The sequence below is a fragment of the Equus quagga genome, chromosome 4, assembly GCF_021613505.1.
Source record: "Equus quagga isolate Etosha38 chromosome 4, UCLA_HA_Equagga_1.0, whole genome shotgun sequence".
Classification (NCBI taxonomy): domain Eukaryota; kingdom Metazoa; phylum Chordata; class Mammalia; order Perissodactyla; family Equidae; genus Equus; species Equus quagga.
Window position 1 is genome coordinate 100,850,745 of NC_060270.1, and position 14,655 is coordinate 100,865,399.

The 14,655-nt window shown below is 41.5% G+C and overlaps 1 protein-coding gene across 1 annotated transcript in view; it reads right to left on the reverse strand.

The window, feature by feature from the left end:
- The window catches only part of LY75 (lymphocyte antigen 75), a 129,912-nt gene that overhangs the window by 21,110 nt on the left and 94,147 nt on the right, over window positions 1–14,655 (reverse strand). The window lies entirely within an intron of this gene.

Below are 14,655 nucleotides of genomic sequence, written 5' to 3' on the forward strand. Positions count from 1 at the left end.
TCTTCATTGCGTCTTATCTTTCTGTATTACTAACTCGGATAATTTTCCACCTGTCTCAAGAAATCCCTTTGGTGTTTCTTTAAGTGCAGGTTTACTACAAACTCCCTCAGCTCTTGATTTTCTGTAAATGTCTTTATATTGCCTTCATGTTTGAACGATTTTTTTTTTTTTTTTGAGGAAGATTAGCCCTGAGCTAACATCTGTGCCCATCTTCCTCTACTTTATACGTAGAACGCCTACAACAGCATGGCTTGACAAGCAGTGTGTAGGTCCGCACCCAGGATCCGAACCGGCGAACCCCAGGCCGCCGAAGCGGAACGTGCGCACTTAACTGCTGCACCACCAGGCCGGCCCCTGAAGGATATTTTTGCAAATACAGAATTCTAGAATGACAGCTTATCTTTCATTAAAGATGTCATTTTACTGTTTTGGCTTCCATCATCCCTACTGAGAAATTAGCTGTCAGTCTGATTGCTGCTCTTTCTGGCTGCTTTCAAGATTTTCTTTATTTTGGGTTGTTAGCAATTTGACAGTGGTATGCCTGGTACTTTTTTTTAATCCTGCTAATAACTCAATGCACTTGTTGAATCTGTGCTTATTTTCGTTGGTCACTTTGGGAAAGTTCTTTGCCATTATCATTTCAAATAATGCTTCTACTCCATTTCCTCTCTCTTCCCCTTCTGGGACTCAAATTATGTCTATGTTCGACTTTTCACCATGTCTCTTGTGTTCCCTTTGCTTTTTTCTATACTTTTAATAGTTTTGGCTCTCTGTACTATAATTTTGTCTTTCTGATTTACTAATCTACTCTTCAGTTTTAACAAATCTGCTGTTAAACCCATCTATTAAGTTCATAATGTCAGTGATTTTTCAGTTATAGAATTTCAATTTGTTTATATTTTTATATATTCTGAGTCTCTGGTGAAGTTCTCAATCTTATTATCTATATTCTTGAACTTACTCAGTTATTTTAAAGTCCATTTTCCGATAATTCTAATTTCTGGGTCACTTGTTGGTCTGTTTTTATTTGGGGTTTTTTTGCCCCCTTTAGCCTGTTTCTTGTTATCCTTGGTGTTTTTTATCAAATACCGGACACTGTGTAGGAAAATTGCAGAGGGTCTGGCTGATGTTATTCAGCAGCTGGAGTACTGAAGATTACCTTAGTACAGCCAGGATTGAGTCGACCTCAGGAGGGCTTACATCCTTTGTGAGGGCCCTTAACCGTGGATCCCAGCTGAAAGCCTGGAGATCGGCCTAGAGCCCTTTCTCTTTGGCAAGTTAATATTCAGATTTGTATCTCCTTACCACAAGACTGCTAAAAACTCTGCTCTGCTTTTAGCTGCTTAAAATTTTGGCAACTCTCCCAAAAGATACTGTAACACAGAATGTTGGGCTCACCTCAACAAACTGGCTTAGCACCCCTCTGTTGCCTGCAAATATGGTTCTTAGGGAATTTTATCTAGATTTTCTAGTTGATCTTTTTATTTTAAATAACGTTTTATTATTTACTTTTATTTGTTGTTGTTGTTGTTTTTTGTTTTTTTCCGAGGAAGATTAGCCCTGAGCTAACATCCGCCAATCCTCCTTGTTTTTCTGAGGAAGACTGGCCCTGAGCTAACATCATGCCCATCTTCCTCTACTTTATATGTGGGCCGCCTGCCACAGCATGGCTTGCCAAGCAGTGCCATGTCCACACCTGGGATCCAGGCCGGCGAACCCTGGGCCGCTGAAGCAGAACATGCGCACTTAACCACTGCGCCACCAGGCCAGCCCCTCTAGTTGATCTTAATGGGAGTGTTAGTCTCCAACTCCATTATAGCCAGAAGCACAATTCCCTCTTTCACACTTGTGAACAAGTTATCAACAACTGTTCGTTCATCTATCCATCATCCATCCAACAAACATTTGCTGAGCTACTCCTCTGTGTCGGATATAATGGTGAGTGCAAAGGGGTAAGGATAAAGAGGAATGAGTCCTATACTTAAAGCGCTCAGTCTGATGGGAGCGTCAGATGCCCATATATAACAGATATTACACAGGCATGACAGGTAAAATGCTATGGGACTATAAAAGAAAGAGTACATAACTTGTAGAGTCAGGGAACATTTCAAAAAGGAGGCAACATTTGAGCTACAGCTCACAGGATAAATGAATTTGCCAGGCGGAAAATGAAAAAGAAGAGAAACTCCAGGCAGAAGGAATACCACAAAAAGTTACAATGACAGGCACGCAGTAAGGAGTCAAATATTGGTTGAATGAGTGAACTAGGCAGGTCCCCCCAAACCTTCTCCTCCTGCCAGATAGCGTCTCATGTATTAAGACAGGACAGAAAAAACAAGCAGTCATTTCTAGAATGAAACTCAAACTGAAAGTCGCATGGACAGATACTCTGAATTGCACACTTCGATTTTCTTTTTCTTCTTTTTTTCCTCCTACTTTCTTCAGGCTCTTTTGTTGTTTTTTCCTTAGCCTTATGGAATTTTTAAAAAATTGAAATGGGAACAGATTCCATTACCATGTTTAATGACACCTAAAACACCTTTATAATCATTGGAAGTTCTTGAACCATGGGTTGAGAAATGCTCTCTTGTATTATTTCTAGTCAAAGCTACACATAGTATTTTCTATTGATAATAACTCAAAAATATAAAAAAATTTGAAGTACTGTTTATATGGAATAAAGCATGTCTATTAAGTATAAAAAATATAAAGTGAAGTAAAATTTCACATTACTTCTTTGTACACTTATAGTTCTTATGCTTTATACATTACATTGAACTCTGATCTCTAAACCATCTATTGATTAAAGAAATTCTTATTTCAGTGGCAGTTCATGTGTCAACTCTCCATGAAGTGTCCTTCCCTCACCTGCCTTAACCTCTGACTCCTCTGAACTTCTACAGGACTTTGCATTACACTATGTGTGAGAGGCCTTTTCTGGTTACAAGGACTAAAGACTTGCTAAGCTTACCCCAAATGACAGAGATCTATTGTAAGGATACATGGGGTAGTAAGAAAGCTGAGGATAGTATCTCAGCAGTCCAATAGGATTCTTAGGGTTCTTATACCAGGTCCCCTCTTGAGCTGCTGTCTAGCCAAGAGTAGTGAGCCTTTCATTTGGGAACGATCCCTATTTCGATCGGCTGTGGCTAGGGTGGTGAGCATAATGTGGCACACACCATGAGGACCTATAAATAAGAACCACAGGTAGCCATTCTTCTTCGAAAAGGGACTGTGTTACCCTTTGATGACCTACACCCATTCACATGCACATGGATCAGATCCTGCTATGTATGGAGTCATCTGATACTTATGCCATTTTTTCAATTGGACTGTTAACTGCATAACAACAGAGACCATGTCTTAAATCTAACTGTACCCCGAATAAAAGCTATCATAAGGTCTTGTACATAACACAAGATAGCATGCAGAGAAGTAGGACACTGCAGGGTTCTGATTAAGCTTATTAGGCTGTGGAGAACTCTGGCTCTGACTACATGATCTTGGGTATGTTACTTAACCTTACTGTGTCCCAGTTTCCTCATTTGTAAAATGGGGATGATAACAGTACGTATCTCAGGGGGTGGTTGTGGGAAGATTGTTCTAGGTGCTAGGGATTCCACAGGAATAAAAAGGAAAAGAATTCCTGCCATCCTGGAGTGTATGTCCTAGTTGAGGCAGATAGACAAAGGCAAGATAGGTAAGTAAAATATTTGTTAGATGGTGTTTTATATTTAGATGGTATATTAGTGAACTCTTGCTGTGTAACAAATTAGAGGCTTAAAACAACAAAAAACCTTTATTATCTCACAGTTTCTCTGGGTTGAAAATTCAGACGCAGCTGCATAGCTGGGAGATTCCGGTTTGGGGTCTCCCATGAAGTTGCAGTCAAGATGCTGGCCAGGACTGCAGCCATCAGAAACTGAACTGGGGCTGGATGATCAGCCTCTAAGAAGGCTCTCTCTTCTGCATGGTGAGTGGGTGCTGGCTGTGGGTAGGAGGCCTCAGTTCCTCACCATGTGGACTTCTCCACAGGGCTGATTGAGGGTCCTTATGACATAGCAGGTGGCTTCCCTCAGAGCAACTGATTCAGATGAGAACAGGGTAGAAGTGTAATGTTTTTTATAATCCAGCCTTGGGAGTCACACTCTATGATTTCCACAATATCCTGTTGGTAATATGGGTCAGCCCTATTCAGCACGGAGGTGAGCTACACAAGAGTATGAACACCAGGAGGTGAGAATCATTGGAGCCATCTTGGAGGCTAGCTACCACAGACAGTGATAAGTACTAAGGAGAAAAGTGCAAGATCCTGAGTGTAGAGTAGGGGTTAGGGTTGCAATTTTAGAAAGGTCTCTAAGAAAGATCTCATAAATGTGACATATAAAAAAAGATCTGAATGAGCTGAAGGAAAAAAGCCATGTGGCTATCTAGGTCAGACAGAGGGAAGGGCAAACACAAGGCCCCTGAGATGGGAGTATGATGATGATAATGATAATCGTGGCGACTCAAAGACCACTGTGGAATAATTAAATAAGCAATATGTGATACGACCAGAAAAGCTATAGGCAGAAAAACAGAAAACAAACTGTTAACTCACTTCCTCAAAACTTTCAACTGCCTTCTCCTTAGGCTCATTTCAGCCTTAGCAGTAACTCCAGTTAATTCAGCACTGAACTCTTCTTCTCACGCTGCAGGTCAGAGCGTGTGTGTGGAGACAAGCTTTAAACACTACTCAAGAGAGAGATTTTTACTTCGAGAAGAACAGTGTTCAAATAGAGGCTGGATACCTCCAGAGGAAAGTTGTTGAGGTTCATGCACCTCATGAGCAGAAGGCTAAACTAAGTCTTCTTCAGTGCTAAGTGTCTTTGCTATAATCCTGTTATAATTAAAAAACTGCCTCCCCAAAATACTGCCATAAGTTTTCAATTACAGGTTCAATTACATTTTCTATAAAAATATATTTCAATAAATATACTTCACTCGAAGAGAAAAAAGCCCTGCCCACAATGCTCTCTGCGAAGTGTTCTCTGTTACTCTTACTTCGCAGCAGTCCTGAAAGATAGGTTCTTATTAATAATGCACCTAAATGACTCTTTATGGGTTTTATAATTCTACTAATTTATACAGAAATTTAGGAGCCTGATGAAAATTTTAAAAGCTTGCACTTAACATAGCTCCAAAATTTTCCATACAGATCCTCTGTCTAAAATTACCATGTGATAAAAGAATAAAATGGCATATCCACAAGAATATTTTGCATTACTGGTCAGTTCTAATAGAACTCTCTGTTTCCTTATAATTTCCTTTTTTGAACAACCAGGCACAGCATAAGAGGAAGTGATCCTTGAGACATATTGTTCTGAGTGTTAATAAAGGAAAGGCAAAGATTGTAATTTTTTTCCACATCAGTAATAAGACCTTTGCCCCTCTCCTGTTAAGCTATGAGTTGCAGCCACTTACCTTCCACAAGGGCAACTGTGGCAGAGACAGAGGAAGAAGAGGCGCTGTTTGTTACATTTCCTACATACAGACGAGGGAGTGGTGGTCCAAGTCCCTGCCTAACCCAGAGGGCCTGTGGCTGGACCCTGGGCTGTAAAGTCTCCCTGAATCGCAAGGAAATTGAGCGCTCTGACACTCCATCCCCTCTCCACGTCACCCTTCCTGACCTGGCTTCCAAGACGTCCACCTCCATCTTCTCCCCTCATGTCCCTTCTCAGAAGAGCTGTCATGACATTTACTCATAGGAAGGGGTGCCAGTGTTACTCTGCATCTTTCTCGTTGGGCATCAAGGATCCATTTTCTTAGAAATTCAGTCTCAAGATTTGCCTTTAAAATCTAAAATAACCCACAAAAGGAATGAAATACTTGATATGTATCAGAAAAATTTGTGGGCAATCACCCTGTTTCCGTTGTCAACACATAAGCACATTTTTAAAAGCTTCTCAACAATGAAAGAAGTCCTGAAACAATACCTAACTGTAATTTCACTTTTTCATTGGAAGAAAAATATTTCACATTTCAAAATTTACAAAAATATGTCTGAGATAATTTCCCCTGAAACATAACTGTGTCATCCATAAAGGTCAGAAAAAGTCACATCAGTAGATTAACATGATTTAATGCTTTGAATTCAATTATGAGGTGAGTTTGCAGCAGAGGTAAAACAATTTGAAAGAAACTGCAATCCCATTATCTCCTCTACTTTTAAAATCATTCATCTAAATTTTTTGTTGTTTTATTATATAAAATTAGAATAAAGTACAGAAATGCAAATCAAAACAAAACAAAAATCCACAAGACAATCAAGTCTGCTGTTTTGAAGCTTCCTTCTGGTAAGGGGAGCGACAAGAAAGGGCTTTGAAGAAGATGAAACATAGGGATGTGATAGAGAGTGTGGAGGTGTTCACAGGTCTGAGGAGGTGACATATGAACAGAGATCTGAATGATGGGGGTAGGGGCAGCCATGCCACGGACCAGGGAAGGGGAGGGTGGTCCGGGCAGAAGAACCAGCAGGTCTTCGAGTCCCGAGGAGGTCAGCGTGGATAAACAGATTGAATGGCAGGAATGGTGGTAAGAGATAATGTCGGGGAGGAAGGCAGGGGCACCTCATCCTAGCCTTATAGGCTATGGAAATTCAAAATTAGTAACCAGATTCTGATTCACATGATGACCACAGAATGACGATTTACTCTGAACATGCGTATATTCACTCGTCTCATGCCCCCATGGTAATTCACTGACTCAGGGAACACAGACTGATCATCAGTGTGCAAAAAGCACCAATACAGAAGGACTTTTTAAAAGAGACGCCATGGAAGCTCACTCAGGAATTTAAAGAATGTTTTGTTCATTGTGGTCTTCAAGATAACAACTAACAATTTCAGATTGCTTACACAAATAAACCCCCAAATAACGGAGAATGATAGCAGTGATTTCCATTTCAACATTAACTTGATACTTTATGCAATACAGTAGGAGCTTTTCTGATAAGATCTTGCCTTTCAGCTAATTCTGTGATAACCTTGAAAAGCTCTTTCTTGACTCAGTTCTAAGCCGAATATGACTCCTGATCTTGTCTAGAGAAGAGATTTGTGAAGTATTATGATGAAAACATAGTTTTCCAGCCCTATATCATCAACATGTAGGTGAATGTACTCAGTAACCATAAACATCCAACACACATAAAGTGGCACTCATGATGTTTTCTGGTTGCAATAATGACCTTTCATTTTGTGTGAAGAGAATAAAGAGAAGGAATCCAAGATTTACCGTGCCTGTAATAGGCACTAGACAGATAGTTCTCACTTAGTGCTCACCACAGCCCTGTGGGGTGTTATCTTCATTTTATTGAAGTGCGATGAGTTAGGCAACTTGATCAAGGCCACACAGTTTGTACCTAACTCTGAAGCTCACACTCTTTCTAAATGAATCCTTAAAGCCTCCTGAGAGAAGCTGATTAATTAATAGCATTAATTGGATTCAGCATGCACTTCTTCTAAAGCTCCTGAAAAGCCCATTTAACCATACTGGACTTATAAAAGGAAAAAGAATAAAACTGTGCAAAGATAGCTTGTCCTTTATTGCTGGTCAAAATAGCTTCTCTGAAGCCTTCAAAAAAAAAAAGAGAACCATCGAAATCTAGACACTGATTTTTTAAAAACATCTGACAGAAAGGTAGTTTTTGACTAGCCTGAAGTATGAAGGCATGGCAATCCAGAGGGTGGGTTAAACAGGCATTTCGATGTCACCGGCAAGAGTCACCAGGGTGTACACACAGAGGGCTCAAAACGATTAGCCTTCACAGACTCTCTAGACCAGACTGTCTTAGAGAAAACTGATGTGTTCAGTTTGAATAGTGGGAAAATCAGCACGTCTTGTTTCTGCTCCTCCAGAGGCCACAGACAGCATAACTGGTTATAAATGCTGGCCCACAAAGCTTTCAGGAAAGATTTGAGTCTGTAAGCAAGTTCTGAGCTACTTATTCTGCTGCTGGCTCCAACACCGAGAACCCATAAAATATGCCTGCCTGTCAGCAGCTTCCAGCAGGAACTCATAAAATGGCAGTGAGATTCAGGAAAAGAGGCCCCAAACTCTTGCATAATCATTTTATTTAAACCCAAACAAATATTCACTTAGTTCTTGTTTATTTTGCTCTTGAATTCCTGGAATTGTCCAATTAATAGTGTTTTGGGATGGAAGTCTTTGCCCAGAGTTTCCTCATCGACATTTTGACATGATTGTATGGGACACTTGTTTAAAAAACAAAAACAAAAACAAAAAAACACATATTCAATAGAATTGTCTGTTTCCCTCAGGAGTCATTTTGCAAGCGACTGACTAATCATGAGCAATTTTTCAGATGTCACTTGCACAGGAGCACTCTAAACTTAAAGATTTTAAAATCATACGACTTAGGTGGACTCCAAGCTTGGCCTGGTCACGTCCCACTTCGATCCAGGGGTTATCTGGCTGAACTCTTCCTGTTTCAATAACTTGAACAGCAACCAATTGAACAAACAACGCCGCGAGCAGAAGAGGGCCTGCTCCCCCCACCCCCACCCCCACCCCCACCCCCACCCCCTGCCCCGCTGCGCACGAGCTGGGGACATCGCGGCCAACTTACTCGCGTCTCATTTCAGCCCCCAATGGCCCTGAAACTATGCTCGTCGTGGGACTCTAGGGCCCTCTGCCCCCTGTCAGTTAGCCCCCGTTTGGGGCCCCTCTCCGCGGAGTGGGGGCTGCGCTGAGGATGTGGACACCGTGGAAGAGAGAGGGCTCTCCCGGATCCTCGGCGACCCCCTTCCCTGGGGCGCTGTCTCGGAACCCACGGAACGGGAGGAGAGTAGGGCATGACCAGGCACCAGGGTCCACGCGGGCGCACGGGGCGGGCGTGCGGGTGACGGCCAGATGCCAGGTGGGGATGCAGCCCCTCGGGGCAGCCCTCGGGCAGGGAGGGGTGGAGAGTCTTCGCCGCCGGGCAGGGGCCGAAGGCGGTCGCGCGGGGTCCGGGCTTCCAGGCCGAGGAGGGGGCGCGGCAGGGGGCAGCTTACCCGCGACGGCGGCGGCGGCGAGGCCCAGCAGCGGCAGCAGGAGAGCGGCCAGCGCGGCCCGGGGCATGACGGCGGGTGCGGGCGCCGAGCGCGGCGCTTCTCGGAAGTGCGGAGCGCCGCCCGAGCCCTCCCTCCGAGCTGGCCCCCGCGGGGAGGGGAGGGGAGGGGCCGCGGGGAGGGGGCCCCCCTGGTGCTGACCCGGGCAGCCACATCCCGCTGGCCCGCTGCCTTCTGGAACGTCTCTCCGTAATTTCTAAAACTTTTCATTTGGACTGAAATAGTTTCAGACTCTCAAAAATGTTGCAAAAATAGTACAAAGAGTTTCCGTAATCTTTCAACCAGCTTCTCTAAATATTAACATCATCTATGACTCCAGTACAATGATCAGAATACTATTAACTAATCTACAGGCCTTATCATATTTCGCCAATTGTCACTCTAATGTTCTCTTTCTCTTCTAAAATCCAATCCAGGATCATACATTGCACTGAGATGTCGTGTCTCCTTGGTCTCCTTCAATGTGGGACAGTTCTGTCATTCTTTCTTTCACGATCTCAACCCTTTCTAACCCTTTCTATGCCTTTAATAGTCCAGTCTGAAATGGAGTGGTTGCACCAAGAAATCTGATCAGAGTCCATGAGGAGCGTCACAGTGTCCGAGGCAGTAGGGGCCGTCATCATTTACTGAGAAGGGACATGACTATACGCATGAGGACACAGTGAAGGCCAAAACACAAACCCGAGCCCAGGTCTTCTGCTGGACGCTGCCACCCATTCCAGGTTCAGCTCCTTTGCCAAAGTATCAAGGTCTTGCTCAACTTGTTTTCGTTCTTCTTCTCAGGCTGTCAATGATGGATTTATATACTAAACCCAAACTCTAAGCAACTCGTTTCCAAGTTACCCCATGTTTAAATGTTCAAACATTCTGCTCCTGGACGCTTCTATCGTGCTACCTACAGAAGTAAAGTTCACAGTTCTGTGCAGTCATGCACAGAATTGAGAAAGTTCTCTCCACGTTCAGCTCAGGCACCAAAGTATATTTTATCACTGTGGATTACTTTGCATTAAACTAATTTTCAAATAATGGTTAGATTTACAATAGAGTTGGCATCCTAACAAATCATTTTAATTTAGGCAAGTAACCCATTTCAACAGTGTTTTGTTTCTAGGTCATTGAACTAAGGGACAGTATATTTTTTCCCCTGTTAACTTTGATGCACACTTCCTCATTTTTTTATGCTAATATGACAAAACAGACTACTGACTACCTCTGTGTGGGTCACTGTGATCTTTTATTAAAATCTCTCACTATAATGCTCTACTTTCCAATCACACCTCACACCTTTTATTTCTCCATCTCTTTCACTCCAATTTACCTCCACTTTGACCTCATTCCAGAGTCCAGTCCCTTGACTTCATCTTCCCCAGCCTTTTATTTCTCCCTTCTCCATCCAGCCTGGGTACCCTACCCTCCCTTCTTCCTCTGTTGCGTCCACCTGGCCAACTCTGAACATGGGGGTCTTTTTTTTTTTTTACAATTAAAAGTTTTTCCATAGCTTTATTGAAATATAATTGACATATAACATTGTGTAAGTTTAAGGCGTACAACGCATTGATTTAACACACTTATATATTGCAAAATGATTACCACCATAGTGTTAGTTAATACTTTCATCCCATCACATAATTATTTCTCTTTTTGTGGTAAGAATACTTAAGATCTACTCTTTTAGCAACTTTCAAGTATACAATCCAGTATTACTAACAATAATCACCGTGCTGTACATTAGATCCCCAGAACTTACTCATCTTATAATTGGACGTTTGTACCCTTTGTCCAACATCTCCCCATTCCCCCCACTCCTTAGCTCCTGGTAACCACCACTTTACTCCCTGTTTCTAGGAGTTTGGCTTTTTTAGATTCTACACGTAGGTGATATCATACAGTATTTGCCTTCCTCTGTCTGACATTTCTTTTTTTTAAATTGAGATATAATTGGCATATAACATTATATTAGTTTCAGGTGTACAACATGATTCAATATTTGTATATATTGCAAAATGATCACTACAATTAGTCTAGTTAACATCTATCACCATATATAGTTACGAAAAATTTTTTCATGTGATGCTGACATTTCATTTAGCATAATGCCCTCAAGGTTCATCCATATTGTTGCAAATGGCAGTTTTCTTCTTTCTCGTGGCTGAGTCATATTCTATTATAAATATATATATTATAATGGATATACATATCATGATATATATCCATTATAAATAAATAAAATAAATATATATTTATTAATAAGTAAACAAACATATCTATCTATATAAAAATATATATCACATTTTTTTTATCCATTCATCCATTGATGGACACTTAGGTTGCGTCCGTGTCTTGGCTATTGTAAATAATGCTGCAATGAACATGGGAGTGCAGATATCTCTTCAAGATCCTGTTTTTGTTTCCTTTGGATATACACCCAAAAGTGGGATTGCTGGATTATATAGTAGTTCTATTTTTAATTTTTTGAGGTCTCTTCTTTCTTCTTCACAGACTCCTTTTCCTCAACTTTACTGAAGTAACTGGAGACAGGTAGAAGAGATCAATCTTCCTGATATTTGTCACTACAAAAATATGGCTTTTAATTCATCTGGGCCCTGTATACCTCTTCTGTGATCCTTTTATTTTCTTTTGGTTATTGTCCTCATCAGGTATTTCAATTTTTTATTACTCTCTTCAATCTGGGACCCAGGTTGCTACCCACGATTCTCAGCAGAAGTCCTCACCTTCTATTCAACAGGAAAATGGGGGCCATCATGTGTAGACAAACATCTTCAAATACATCTGCTCTTCCTTTCTCTTTCATGCAGGTCCTCCTCTTGTGACCTCAGAGAGGAAGGCTTGCTTCCCCCCATCCCATCCAAACCTCATTTCTTGTTCTGTGGGCTTAGAACTGCCCCTCTCATCCCATCTTCTCCAAGATCTTCTGCCATTAATGACTCCCCCTCTCCCCCCTGCATCATCAACTTCTGTCTACTGTTTTTGGTTTTTGTTTGTTTTTCATTCCTCTCAGCTTCTAAACCCAGGAATCTCTTTCCCTGCTCCTTTGGAAAAAACCCTTCTTCAACCCTCCTTCTCCCTCTAGCTATGGCCCGACCCCTTTCCTTTCCATACTTCTCTCAGGATTTCATGTCTCGCATTTTCTAATTTCCCTTTCACTTTTCAGCTCACTCCCATCTGGATTCTGGCTCCACCGCTCTGCTGCATTCCCATTGGCTAAGATCACCAATGTCTTCCTAATTCCTGGAGTCCAGTTTTATCTAACTTTGCCTCTTTGTTGTTTAGCAATTGGAGCAATATTGACTTGACACTACATTGTGTTAAAAGGGTATTTGGCCAGGGGACCAAAACGCTAGGACTTCTCAGGCCTAACATCAACCTATATAAGGTCCCAGGGGAAGGTCCCTGGGCTGGGCATTGCTGAGCCCCCTTTTGGCCTGAGATAGTCAGGTCGAGACAACTTTAGACCAAAACAACTGGTGAGTCTTCCTCTGTGTTTTTCTGCTCCCCTAAGCCCAGGAATGGGGAAAATGGGATCAAGAGGAAGGCTGATGAGAAAGACCAGTGAAGAGGCTTGTTCAAATAATCTAAGGAGAAAAAAAAAGGATAAAGGCCTTAACTAAGACAGTTGGCAATGGAGATAGCCACTCTGTGAGAAGTCTGAGGTAAAACTGATGGAATTGTTGGATTAGGGAGATGAGAAAGAGAGGTCTTGGGGATGACTTCTGAGTTTCTAGCCTAGGAGACAAAGGTATGGTGTCTTCATATTAATTGAAAGAGAATATAAAAAGAACTTCTGAGAAGGTGAAAAAAGTTTCTAAAATTCTGCTTGTGATTAATTTAGCTTAGAAAAAAGAGACATGTATATCAAATTTGTTGAGAGTAGATGGTGTGAGAATGTTTTAATTTAGAATATATAGGGATTAGAGGTAACTTTGTATAGATCATGAGGTCTTTTTTAAAAAAAAAAGTCTTTGAGATCTAGCTAAAATTTGTCTTCTTAAGCAAGATAAAGTTGTTGAACTGATAACTAATTAGGTCTTTGTTTCTCCAAGAGGGTTTTAGGATTAAACGAACCAAGATAAAGAAATCTGAATCTCTGACTTGCCCTGGCAGTAGGGTCAGGATTGGGGGTTACCAACACTGCAGCAGCCATTTGCAGGTGAGAACTCCCAGATAATGCAAGTATCTTGTCCTAGGATCGGGGAGGGGGACATGCTGTGCAGGGGGTAAGGGGGGAAAAAAGAAGGATCATTGGTATCACTTCTATATTTGTCCCCTGTATGTTATCGTTAGGTCTTTTTGCTCGCTTTTTTAGGTACCTGGATTGGAAAGATCAATAATGTCGGACCAGATATGGGGGTTGGGTTAGTTAAGGAAGATGGGCAAAGGCTGTCTTCAGTTCTTCTGAGACACTGGAACAGGGGGACATGGGAGGGGAACATAATATGGGCAGTTCTGTTTGAGTTGAGAAGGACTTTTGTGTAGATTGTCCAATGGGAGTTGGAAATATGAACCCAGAACTAGGTATTTGAACTACTGACTGAGAAGTGGCCGATGAAGGCCTTGGGGTGGAAGGTGGTGGACAGGATCTCCTGAGGGGGGCACAAAGAATGAGAAGTAAGTGGGCCATAGATGGAATCTCTGCTGATCCGATAGTTACAAGACATGCTAAGTCAAAGGAATCTGAAAAGAGACTAAAATCAAACATTCAGAGATATAGGAATAATTATATTTATTCTTTAAAAAATGCAAACAAAATGTTAAGGATGTTTCACTTTACAATAGCTGGACCCTTTATTTCTTGTCATACTATATGCCTAACATAATAAAGCCCCATATAGAGATATTTTTTTCAGCAAGGATCAACAACACTCTTCTTAGAAAAATAAAACTTTACTATGACATCACTGCTATATACAGACGGTCCCAGACTTACGATGTTTCGGCTTATGGTTTTTCTATGTTATGATGGTGCGAAAGCAATATGCGCTCAATAGAAACTGTACTTAAAACTTTGAATTTTGATCTTTTCCTGGGCTAGTGATATGTGGTACAATACTCTCCAGTGATACTGGGCAGCGGCAGCGAGCACAGCTCCCAGTCAGCCAAGTGCCCATGAGGGTGAATGACTGCTGCTCTTACAGCCATTCTGCACCCACACGACCATTCTGTCTGTCACTTTCAGTGCAGTGTTCAATAAATTACATGAGATATCCAACATTTTAGTAGAAAATAGGCTTTGTGTTAGATGATTCTGCACAACTGTAGGCTAATGTAAGTGTTCTGAGCATGTTTAAGGTAGGTTAGGCTAAGCTATGATGTTCGGCAGGTCAGGTGTATTAAACGCATTTTCAACTTAAGGTTTATCAGGATGTAACCCCATCATAAGTCCAGGAAGATCTGTGTAGCTGTACTTTTCACCTCAAGCTGGTTTAGTTTTTTGAAGAAAGTCTTAATGACTAGAATTGTTTAGATCACAGGACAAGAAAACTAGTCTAACAAATTCAGTAAAAAATATTTCAGGACATCTATATTT